A 12,230-nucleotide genomic window follows, 5' to 3' on the forward strand; every position below is an offset into this window, starting at 1 on the left:
CCGGTTTCACAGTATTGAACGGTATGTTTTTCCCATGCATGAGTGGATGTTAACCACATTTTCCACTGCAATTACTGCAGTAGACTGGCTAAGAATAACTTATTCTACTGTCATGAGAATTGTACATTGTACAAAAAAATATTTTAATGTGCACACAAGTATTAATACAGGTTTGCACGGCCCCATAAAGTGATACTTTTCAAGGGGGTGGCACTAATGAAGAGAAGGTATCACATTGCATGACACTTGCAGTCAAAATATAGATCCTTTTTATTGAACAAATTTTGCAAACAACTTAAACTAAAATTTTGACAACATATTTTCAACCATCCAAAGAGGCATTTAGACTTAGTAAAATATCCAGAGGTGCTTGTCAAAAGTTGTATTGCACTGAATATGTCTTAGAAAAGGAATAAATAGTAAATATTTTTTGTAAACCAACTACACTTTCTGTTAATGTTAACAACCTCTGTCCACTGAAACATTAAAGTGAATTTTTAAACAACTTTACCATCATTAAACTGCATAATATTTAAACTAACAAATAATAACAATAGAATAAATAATAGTGCAACTTCCAGTAATAATACTATTACTTCAAGCCCAGGTGCATTACACAGTATTCCACCCATCCATTTTCCAACCCGCTGAATCCGAACACAGCGTCACAGGGGTCTGCTGGAGCCAATCCCAGCCAACACAGGGCACAAGGCAGGAACCAATTCCGGGCAGGGTGCCAACCCACTGCAGGAGACACACAAACACACCAAGCACACACTAGGGCCAATTTAAAATTGCCAATCCACCTAACCTGCATGTCTTTGGACTGTGGGAGGAAACCAGAGTGCCCGGAGGAAATCCACACAGACACGCAGAGAACATGCAAACTCTACGCAGGGAGGACCTGGGAAGCGAACCCAGGTCTCCTAACTGCAAGACAGCAGCGCTACCACTGTGCCACCGTGCTGCCCATTACACAGTATTCACCAAATAAAAATAAAATAAAACAAGTGCAACTTGGTGATGACATCTTTACCAACTGAACCATCATTAAGGCAAATTGCATTAATATGGACCTTGCTTCAAGCTAAGCTATATACATAAATAATAAAACTGAAACTTGCATTTATAATGCTATTTGTGGTATATCCCTATGGAATTGTATTAGGGCCACAGTGAAGAAAAAAAAATACGGACACAGTGAAGAAAAAAAAAAGTATATTTCTAGAATAAAGTCGACATGTTGACTTTATTCTCGACATTTCCACTTTAATCTCGATGCTTATGTCGAGATTAAAGTTGACATTTCCACTTTATTCTCATAGTTTATTTTGTCATTAAAGTAGAATGTCGTATACTAAACTTCATCCTAAAATCAATGTTTAATTTACTAGATTTTCTCAAACCCCGTCATAAGTTAATGTAGCACATTAAATGTGAATTTCCCATTGGGATTAATAAAGTATCTATCTATCTATCTATCTATCTATCTATCTATCTATCTATCTATCTATCTATCTATCTATCTATCTATCTATCTATCTATCTATCTATCTATCTATCTATCTATCTATCTATCTATCTATCTATCTATCTATCTATCTATCTATCTAAATGCTTTATGTTAAGTGTTCCCGACCCTGTTGTTAATCGTTACGCGCTTCTTAAACTGACTTCCTCTACACTAAGAGGAGGCGCCGGCAGCAATCGCCACACAGAATACATTAACTTCATGATATTCCTGCTCTCTGAAAATGTAGAATGCTAAGATAAATACTTGAAAACATTTTCATGATGAAATGCATTAAAGCAAGTATTAAACATGCATGGTACTGTGGCGGTAGTGCTGCTCCCTCGCAGTAAGGGGTTCCCAGGTGTACGTTCAGTATAGAGAACTTTATGGCGAGGCTCCAAAAAAAACTGGATGTATGAATGGGTATCGCACAGGTTTAAATTAAATATTGTGTAAATACTGTGTTTGTGATATGTTGGTCGGTGGCACGAACACAGATTTCAACGGATGTTCTTCTGAGCGGACTTTCTTTTTTGCATGCGTGCTGTCTCTGTCTGACGTAACAAAACCCCAGTTCCTATCCTTCCTTTTTCTTTCTCCACATAACCAATCACCACACGATAAACGTCTTTGTGAAATTAAAACTAGTTATAAACTTAGACCACGGAGTGTTCAGAACTTTTAAAAAATCTTTGTTATACATGTTTAATTATGCCAACCATTCAGGGTTGCGCCCATCCCAGCAAGCATTGTGTGTGAGGCAGGAGCAAATCCTGAATGTGGCGCCAGCACATCGCAGGGTGAATATGAGCAACACATACACTAGCAGGGTCAATATAGCATAACAAAACCCCACATACCACATGACTTTGAAAGGAAACTGAAGCATGCCGAGTAAACCCACCAGAAAAACATGCAAATTCAAGGCAGGGAACACCTGAGACCCCCTTGTTGCAAGGCAGCAGTGCAACCTCCACGCCACCGTGCCCACACATGATTAATACATGCTTTAATTCATTTCATTATGAAAATTATATCAAGTATTTATCTTAGCATTCTAAATGTTCAGAGAGCAGGAATATCATGAAATTAATGTATTCTGTGTGCTGCCTGCGCCTCCTCTTAGTGCAACAAGAAGTCAGTTTAAGAAGCACGTAGCGATTAACATGCTCCGGGGAACACTTAACACAAAGCATTTAATGTGCTACATAACTTATGACGGGGTTTGAGAAAATCTAGTAAATTAAATATTCATATTAAGATGAAATTTAGTTTACAATGTTCTACTTTAATGACAAATTACGACAATAAAGTCAACATGTCGACTTTAATCTCGATATAAACGGCGAGAATAAAGTAGAAATGTCGAGAATAAAGTCAACATGTCGTCACACTATTACACAGTACCCAGGTACATTACACAGTATTGAAAAAAATAAAACAAGTACAACTTGGCTTGAAGAATTATCCAGTAGTATAGAAACAGTATTCACACATTTGAATATAATGGTCCACATCCAACCTTTTAAAACCAAACTATATCCAAACAACAGACATGGCTCCTTTTTTCGGCAAAAGTTCTTCTGTGTCATCATGTTCAACTTTATTGTCTGCTACAGCTTCAGTTTCAGAATGTTCTCTGTCCATTTTCACCTTGCAATACCTCCAGTAATGCATGCATTCCGTTGTATGCGTGTTTAGCAGTGCAGCAGTAAAAAAGGTCGCTCCTTAAACAGTCTGCTGTCTGCTATCATAAAGGTATTAAATGCATTTCTGTTTTTTGTCTAGCAAACAGTTTTATAATATTAAAAAAGCAAATTCATTGTTTTAAATAAATGAGAAGACAGTTTTGAGAATCATATACTGAATGTACTGAGCTATGAATAAATTCCTTTTTTATAATGAATCTGAAAATTTATTAATTTTAGAACAAACAGTATGACAGTTATACATTACCTGTCTGGAATTGCTTATGATAATATTGTGAGTCTCATTTAAAAGTTTCATGTGTGAGTATAAAGTGGAAAGAATATAACATTAGTAATTAACAGAGCTTGACATTAACAGTTGTCAGGTTGCCATTAGCCACCATTTTGAGGCAACTGGCAAGCAACTTTTTGCCACCGGTTGCGAAAAAAGTCAACCACAGTGATGCACTTGATTCGGAATGGATCAGAAATTGTTAGTTTCTGCTCATTATGCATTTAGCTTGATAAATACTAGTTAATTTTATGATTAAAATGTAAGCTGCACTCAAGTGCACTGCATTTCCTATCTTTCTTATATGCGAATAAAGGAAGCTAAGAAAAAGGCCACCATGCAAGCATGTGTACGAGGGATGTGCCTGTAACAGGAATGTTAGAAGTCTGCTTTAGCTTAGATAGATGACTGTGAAGGACTGAAAAATCCCACAAAACCCGCGGCTGCTGCAATGTCTGCTGTATTGAAATAGAGTAAAGTTTGTGAAGATTAAAGACATACAAACTGTAACATGTGCTGGGAAAAAGTCAGCTGTGATGGAATTAAAGCAAAAACGTTTGGTGCTACAAATCTGTTAAGATATTTAAGACTGCATCACAGAGCAGAATACACTGATTATCAACAACTTTTATTACATATGAAAAATACAGCATTCTTTTGGCAAATGTGTTTACTTCATTTTGATAGTTTCTTCAAAGTGCTGCAACATTAATAAAATTCCTTAAAAAACAATGTTTACTGAAAATTATTTCTTTTTACTTGAGTACAAGGTACAGGATCTGTATTTTAGAATGTCAATAAAGAATCAAGTAAGAGAATGCTGCTGAATATTTTAGAAGAAAGAACATAAAACAGAAGGTGGGCAGACAGAGATGATGCACACGATATGATCTATGATTTACTGTACATTTTCGTTCACATGGCTTTTGCTATACAGAACATATATATATATTATAAGTGTCAGAAATGACAGACTGGCATCCCAACTGGGACTGTGGATGAAATGTAATGGAAGGACCATAAAAGTGGAGGTGCAACGGAGCTGGGTTGATCCCAAATTCTTATCCCACTCAGGATGAATGAATAATGGATGGAATAATTGGGAACAATTCATCCCCCATTGTGACAGGTGGCAGTATTCCTCTGGCTTGCTTCCAATTTGGACACTCCCATGATTGTCTGGGAGTTGTAGAGCGAAAGGATGACCCTGCCAGGATCCTTGGGTGCTGCCAGGGGGTGCTGTGGGAAGAGAAACTTCTTGCTTCATGCTACTTCCATGTGGCACCGGAAGTACTCACAGGTCCTACAAAAAAGGAGCTGCTCTGCCTCATCCAGGTGAGTCAGAGTCAGGAGGTAGTGGGCACCCCCCCCCCCCACAACAGATGACTAGCTGTATATGCAGCCAGAGCATTCTATTGAATGATAGTGTTGAACAGATCTTAAAGCCTGTGAATGTGCTTATGTACAATAAATACCTTTATTTTTAACCCTTAACTGTGCTTTGAGGAGTAATGTCTGGTGTTTGGGGCTCGGTGACATCCCTTAGTGGTCACAATATATATAAAATGACTTTATTAAAAATAAAACATTGTAATTTGTTAAAAATATTTGAATTACAAATAATTTATTGCAACCTGTAAGGAATCCCTAAGCCGTTGCTTATTCTACTGTAATCTCGGAATGTATTCCAAAAAAAAAAAAAGTATGTATATGTATATAAACCAAGGAGCTGGTGGTGGATTTTCGGAGGCCCGGGCCCCTCATGGACCCCGTGATCATCAGAGGTGACTGTGTGCAGAGGGTGCAGACCTATAAATACCTGGGAGTGCAGCTGGATGATAAAATAGACTGGACTGCCAATACTGATGCCGACTATACTTCCTTAGAATGCTGGCGTCCTTCAACATCTGCAATAAGATGTTGCAGATGTTCTATCAGACAGTTGTGGCAAGTGCCCTCTTCTACGCGGTGGTGTGCTGGGGAGGCAGCATAAAGAAGAGGGACGCCTCATGCCTGGACAAACTGGTGAGGAAAGCAGGATCTATTGTAGGCATGGAGCTGGACAGTTTGACATCCGTGGCAGAGCGACAGGCGCTCAGCAGGCTCCTGTCAATCATGGAGAATCCACTGCATCCACTAAACAGTCTCATCTCCAGACAGAGGAGCAGCTTCAGCAACAGACTGCTGTCACATCTATCTATCTATCTATCTATCAAAAGTAGAAAAAACTTTTGATTTTATTTGATTAAAGGATGGCTTACTGAAGCCAACTCTGGTAGGCTTGTTTAAGTAGTTTTATTTGCTGGTGAAGAGTACTATATGAAAACAAAACAGAAATAAAAAGCAGGATGGAATTATATTTAATGTGCATTAAGTAAACAAAGAATGTATTCCATAGCATCATGCCATAAGTCTGAAATTAACCATCTTGCACTTTAAACTTCAAGTACTAATTAAGAAATGTTTTAGCAGTGAAAACATGTTTGAACAATTGCTCAGTAAACTAAGTTATACCACGCCAATCCTCATAGGTTATTTTTGAACAAGCCACGTGGTGCAAAGATTAGTTGTCCACAGAACCAGAATTCTAACATTTTATTTGATACCACTTCAGACTAAAATGCTATAAAAAGTAGCAGCAAGCTGAATATAATGGCAGAGCATCTTAGTCAGTCAGTCATTTTCCAACCCGCTATATGCTGTTAGAAAAAAAGTTCGGGTCTGCTGGAGCCAATCCCAGCCAACACAGGGCACAAGGCAGGAACAAATCCCGGGAAGGGCACCAGCCCACCGCAGGGCACACATACACCTACACATCAAGCACACACCAGGGACCATTTAGGATAACCAATGCACCTAACCTGCATGTCTTTGGACTGTGGGAGGAAACTGGAGCACCTGGAGGAAACCCACGCAGACTCGGGGAGAACATGCAAACTCCACGCAGAGAGGACCCGGGAAGCAAACCCAGGCCTCCTTCCTGCGAGGCAGCAGCGCTACCACTGCGCCACCGTGCCACCCCATAGCATCTTAATTACTCCACATATAGGCTGTTAAAAATGGCAACCATATTTTCAGTTTCGGCAACCAAAAGTTGATGCCTGGTTGCCAAGCCTGGTGACTACTTTTAAAGCTTAGTGTTGAGCTCTGGATTAAACAGCAAAGACAAGAGACAAGAACCAATATATAAAATATGTATTTAAATGTCTTAACACAATATGTGATTACTAATGTCAAGGTTGGTATATGAAAACATTTGAACACAATAGGGGTACAATACCGAATTTGCCAATCAGGCTGACAGCATACTCAAAACTACCTAGTACAATTCAGGGTCACAGGGAGCCACTGCCTATTCCATCAGCTTTTGGCACAAGGCAGGAAACAACCCTGAATGTGTGATCAGTCTATCACAAGGTCCACTCATGCACACAGGACCAATGTAGAATTGTTAGTCACAATAATATGTACTGTATGTGTTTGTGATGTGGTAGAAAAACCACAGTACTCACAAAAAAACAAATTCACACAAACATGGGGAGAAAGTGGAAAATACGCACGGATAGACCCAAGATTCAAACCAAGGATACTGAATCATTGAGGCAGTGGTGTTCAATAAAATACATTGTATTTAAAGCAAACAATCTGATACAAAAGAAATCCATTAAACTCTTAAGTCTGAACAAGCATATCCTTTAAATTAAATGTGACAACCATACAAAAAATCCATTTCATAAATATTTAAATAATAATGCCTTCATAAAGAACAGGGTGTCAGGATGTTTTTAATAATCTTTATATTATGACTCATTAATTTTCTAACTTTACAAATTCATACATGAACTTTTTGAATAATATGGTTATCTCATTGTCTCTTGATATACCGTAAGAAAATTTTGGCACAACTGTAAAGCAAATGCTAAAATCTTAAGGCATTAAAACTCAAATCACTTAATTCTTTATATATATATATATATATATATATATATATATATATATATATATATATATATATATATATATATATATATATATATATATAAACACATACACAAACATATCAAAGTGTGTGCGTGTGTGTGTGTGTGTAAATATCAACCTCCTGATGTCACTTCCAGGGTCCCTTCCAGCCCATTACACAACAAAAAATCCTAATACCAGGAAGTGGGTGCCACTTTTAACCTTGACACTCTGCAAAGCACATTGTGCCTCTGGAAACAATATTACAACCATATTCCTTTGGGATAGGTAAACAAGTTATCAAGCATCTATTGATTCATCCATTTTTCCTCATCCATTCTTCCCATTAAGGGGATGCATGGAGTTCTAGCTTATCCTAGTAGGATTATTTGAAGTTCAGGCACAAATCATCCCATCACTGGATGCCAGTTTGTAGGATATGGAAATTAAAAAGATTATCCAGAAAAATACTAAACATACTTGGCAATAAAATGCAACAAGAAGGCAATTTAACCTTGCTCTGTTGGTATATTTCTATATACAACTATTCAGAATATCGTGGAAAAAAAAAATTGGTGACTTCAAATAAATCCATCCATTCATTTTCTATACCTACTTCTTCCAATAAAAGGTCACAAGGGGCTGGAGCCTCTCCTGTTCTCATCAGGTGCAGCACTCAATGGAGTACCAGTTTACCGTAAGGCAAATTCATACACATCCCTACATTAATTTCTAAATATAGTGTATGTCAGTCAGTCAGTCATCTTCCAACCCGCTATATCCTAACACAGGGTCACTGGGGTCTGCTGGAGCCAATCCCAGCCAGCACATAGTGCAAGGCAGGAACAAAGGCAGGGCACACACACATCAAGCACACACTAGGGACAATTGAGGATCACCAATGCACCTAACCTGCATGTCTTTGGACTGTGGGAGGAAACTGGAGCACCCGGAGGAAACCCACGCAGACACGGGGAGAACATGCAAACTCCACGCAGGAAGGACCCAGGAAGCGAACCAGGGTCTCCTAACTGCGAGGCAGCAGCGCTACCCACTGCGCCACCGTGCCCTATAGTGTATGCATCATAAAAAAGATATAAACTGATAAACACAGGAAAGAATGATTAACTTAACATAACTTTATTTCTTGTCTTTCTTTATTTGTGCATATACATCCATCCATCCATTATCCAACCCGCTATATCCTAACTACAGGGTCACTACTTTCTATATACTGTTCAGCTGCATGCACATTCAACATACATTATGTAACTTAATATAAAAGAAAATTTATATTGCTAGGGTGTTTTAAAATAATAATTAACACACTGCTAAACTATTGGTATAAGACATGTTACAATACTGTTTACACTATGGTACTCTTAAATGAAAGCAAGGAAGAAAAAGATGGCACAAAATCTAATCCTGATTCTCAACATTAAATTATATACAGTATATACTAATATCATTATAGAATAATACATAACATTTAGCAGAGCCAGGAATGAATTTTATATTTATTGAATAAATAGTCTCATATGCAGAAAGAACTAACCACAACACGCTACACAACTATATGCAGTACTTGCGGTCAGTGGCCACATTTAAAAGAAAAAAAGTAACAACTGTATATTGCATTTTCTGCATATTTCACAATAATAATGGCCAGAACAATCAGATCCGACATCATCACTTTTGCACAAATATTATTTGTGTTTACTTCCCATAACCCACTACGTGGAAAGACTTGTGTCAAAGTGTCAATAGTCCGTTTCCATGGAAACGGGGGCATCAGCTGTGTAAATGTTTTATTGAGGGCAACTGACTTAAAGCGTAGTCTTATTAATAAAAATAATTATAATAACAATAATAAAATTCCAAATAAAAAAGCAGCGTTTGTGGTCGATTTGAAGCTGCCTATGATGTAGGGCCTAGGCACCAGAAGGACCCTGTCTTCCTCCTGCAATAAGCCACAAATCACAGGCGCATCAAGCAGATGTGACATTACAAAAAGGGAGCGGGGCGTTTAACTCGCACTCGGTGGGGGTGGAAGGATGGGTGGCGGCGTTGCAGGCTATTATTACTTACGTGTGGACTAACTCGCTTCTTTTTGCTTCGTCTCTTCCTGCCGATGCTCGGCGGGTGTATTCGCGGTCTCTTTCTTTGAACGGATTTGTCGCAGGTTGATCTGCGTTTCGTGCCGTTTCTGCTCAACAGCTGCTATAGAAACGCGCGCTGATCCTCCCAGGCAGAAGGGGAGCAGCAGCAGTCATTGCAGAATGAAGCAGGCGCCAACCGGTCTGGCACACACGCGATCCGCATTGCTAGTTTGCAGGATAGACTTGCTTTTTACAGCTGCTCGGCGGGGGTAGAATGAACACGAACCCGGGTTGACTTCTTGCCGAAAGGTTGACTAATGGGTATGACAATCAATGTTTTTTTTTTTTTTTTTTTTTTTATAACATGTTTCATGTGCAGTAAAGAGTTCTGATAGCTATGTGAAACACTTTAATCATCGGCTTGCTTAACATCCTTCCATTGACTATCGAAATTGCATAATTCTGTTCTAGGGATTGAGGGCATGAGGCTATCCATACAGCAAGGCAGGTGCCACCTTGGTTATACTTATTTATGCAAGACCACATGCACCATCACTAGCTTAAGATTAGTTTTGCAAGTTAACCTTTGATGCACAAAATGAGAATGTCTAACGATATTTGGAGCAATACATTTTAAAGACATATGAATGCATCAATTTTATCATGCACCTGCATTATTTATGGTATATCACCTAGCTTTAAATTCTACACATCCTCTCCCTGACACACTACAACTGAGCACTTTCAGTCAACAAAGTATTCAGCAGAAGTGTGTCAAGCAATGCTTCTGGAGCGTCTTTATACTAATGGCAGTACACCTTTATAACGCCTCACTGCAACTGTCACTGCCAAGTCAGAAGCTTCCTACTTTTTAATCATACTGGTGTGTAATTGGGAGGGATTTGCTTCTTCTTCTTTTTCTTCTTCTTTCGGCTGCTCCCGTTAGGATTTGCCACAGTGGATCATCTTCTTCCATATCTTCTTGTCCTCTACATCTTGCTCTGTCACACCCATCACCTGCATGTCCTCACTCACCACATCCATAAACCTTCTCTTAGGCCTTCCTCTTTTCCTCTTCCCTGGCAGCTCTATCTTTAATATCCTTTTCCCAATATACCCAGCATCTCTCCTCTGCACATGTCCAAACCAATGCAATCTTGCTCTCTGACTTTGTCTCCCAACTGTCCAACCTGAGCTGACCCTCTAATGTACTCATTTCTAATCCTGTCCATCCTTGTCACACCCAATGCAAATCTTAGCATCTTTAACTCTGCCACCTCCAGCTCATTTTACTGTTTTTTGGTCAGTGCCCCTGTCTCCAAACTATATAACATTGCTGGTCTCACTACTGCCCTGTAGACCTTCCCTTTCACTCTTGCTGATAACCATCTGTCACAAATTACTCCTGACACTCTTCTCCACCCTGCCTGCACTCTCTTTTTCACCTCTCTTCCACAGTCCCCATTACTCTGTACTGTTGATCCCAAGTATTTAAACTCATCCACCTTCACCAACTCTATTCCCTGCATCGTCACCATTCCACTGACCTTTGCCTCATTCACACACGTATTCTGTCTTGTTCCTACTGACCTTCATTACTCTCCTCTCTAAAGTATATCTCCACCTCTCCAGGGTCTCCTCAACCTGCTCCCTACTCTTGCTACAGATCACAATGTCATCAGCAAACATCATAGTCCACGGGGATTCCTGTCTAATCTCATCAGTCAACCTGTCCATCACCACTGCAAATAAGAAAGGTTTCAGAGTTGATCCCCGGTGTAATCCCACCTCCACGTTGAATGCATCCGTCGCTCCTACCGCAGACCTCACCACTGTCACACTTCCCTCGTACATATCCTATACAACTCTTACATACTTCTGTGCCACACCTGACTTCTTCATACAATACCACAGCTCTTCTCGAGGCACCCTGTCATTTGCTTTCTCCAGGTCCACAAAGACACAATGCAACTCCTTCTGGCCTTCTCTAAACTTCTCCATCAATACGCTCAGAGCAAATATTGCATCTGTTGTGCTCTTTTTTGACATGAAACCACACAGCTGCTCACTGATCATCACCTCCCTTCTTAACCTAGCTTCCACTATTCTTTCCTGTAACTTCATGCCGTGGCTCATCAATTTTATCCCCCTGTAGTTACTACAGTTCTGCACATCCCCCTTATTCTTAAAAATCGGTACCAGTACACTTCTTCTCCACTCCTCAGGCATCCTTTCACTTTCCAAGATTCCATTAAACAATCTGGTTAAAAACTCCACTGCCATCTCTCCTAAACACCTCCATGCTTCCACAGGTATGTCATCTGGACCAACGGCCTTTCCATTCTTCATCCTCTTCATTGGGAGGGATTTGCTGTTTGTCAAAATATAATAATTTTTATCTATCTATCTATCTATCTATCTATCTATCTATCTATCTATCTATCTATCTATCTATCTATCTATCTATCTATCTATCTATCAAAGCCCTACTGTAAGTCCTTGCATTTGTTTTTCAGGCAGATATAGTACAGAAGGGAATGTGGTGTAAAGTCTATGATTTAATTTCCTGTTTATGACTGCACGACGTCTATCTGTAATCAAGTCACTTTATCCAGCTTGTGCTCCAAGTGTAAAACATTCTGGCAAAAAGCTTTAGTGTATTTTGACCTTGTAAATCA

The 12,230-nt window shown here is 39.2% G+C and overlaps 1 protein-coding gene across 1 annotated transcript in view; it reads right to left on the minus strand.

The window, feature by feature from the left end:
- Positions 1-9,842, minus strand: part of nalcn (sodium leak channel, non-selective) — an 898,297-nt gene extending 888,455 nt beyond the window's left edge. Inside the window, exon 1 of the mRNA XM_051926631.1 lies at positions 9,542-9,842. The gene's annotated coding sequence lies outside the window, so the exon portion shown is untranslated. The remainder of the gene's footprint in view (positions 1-9,541) is intronic.
- Positions 9,843-12,230: the final 2,388 nt, after the last annotated feature.

Source organism: Erpetoichthys calabaricus, chromosome 4 (assembly GCF_900747795.2).
Source record: "Erpetoichthys calabaricus chromosome 4, fErpCal1.3, whole genome shotgun sequence".
NCBI lineage: Eukaryota > Metazoa > Chordata > Cladistia > Polypteriformes > Polypteridae > Erpetoichthys > Erpetoichthys calabaricus.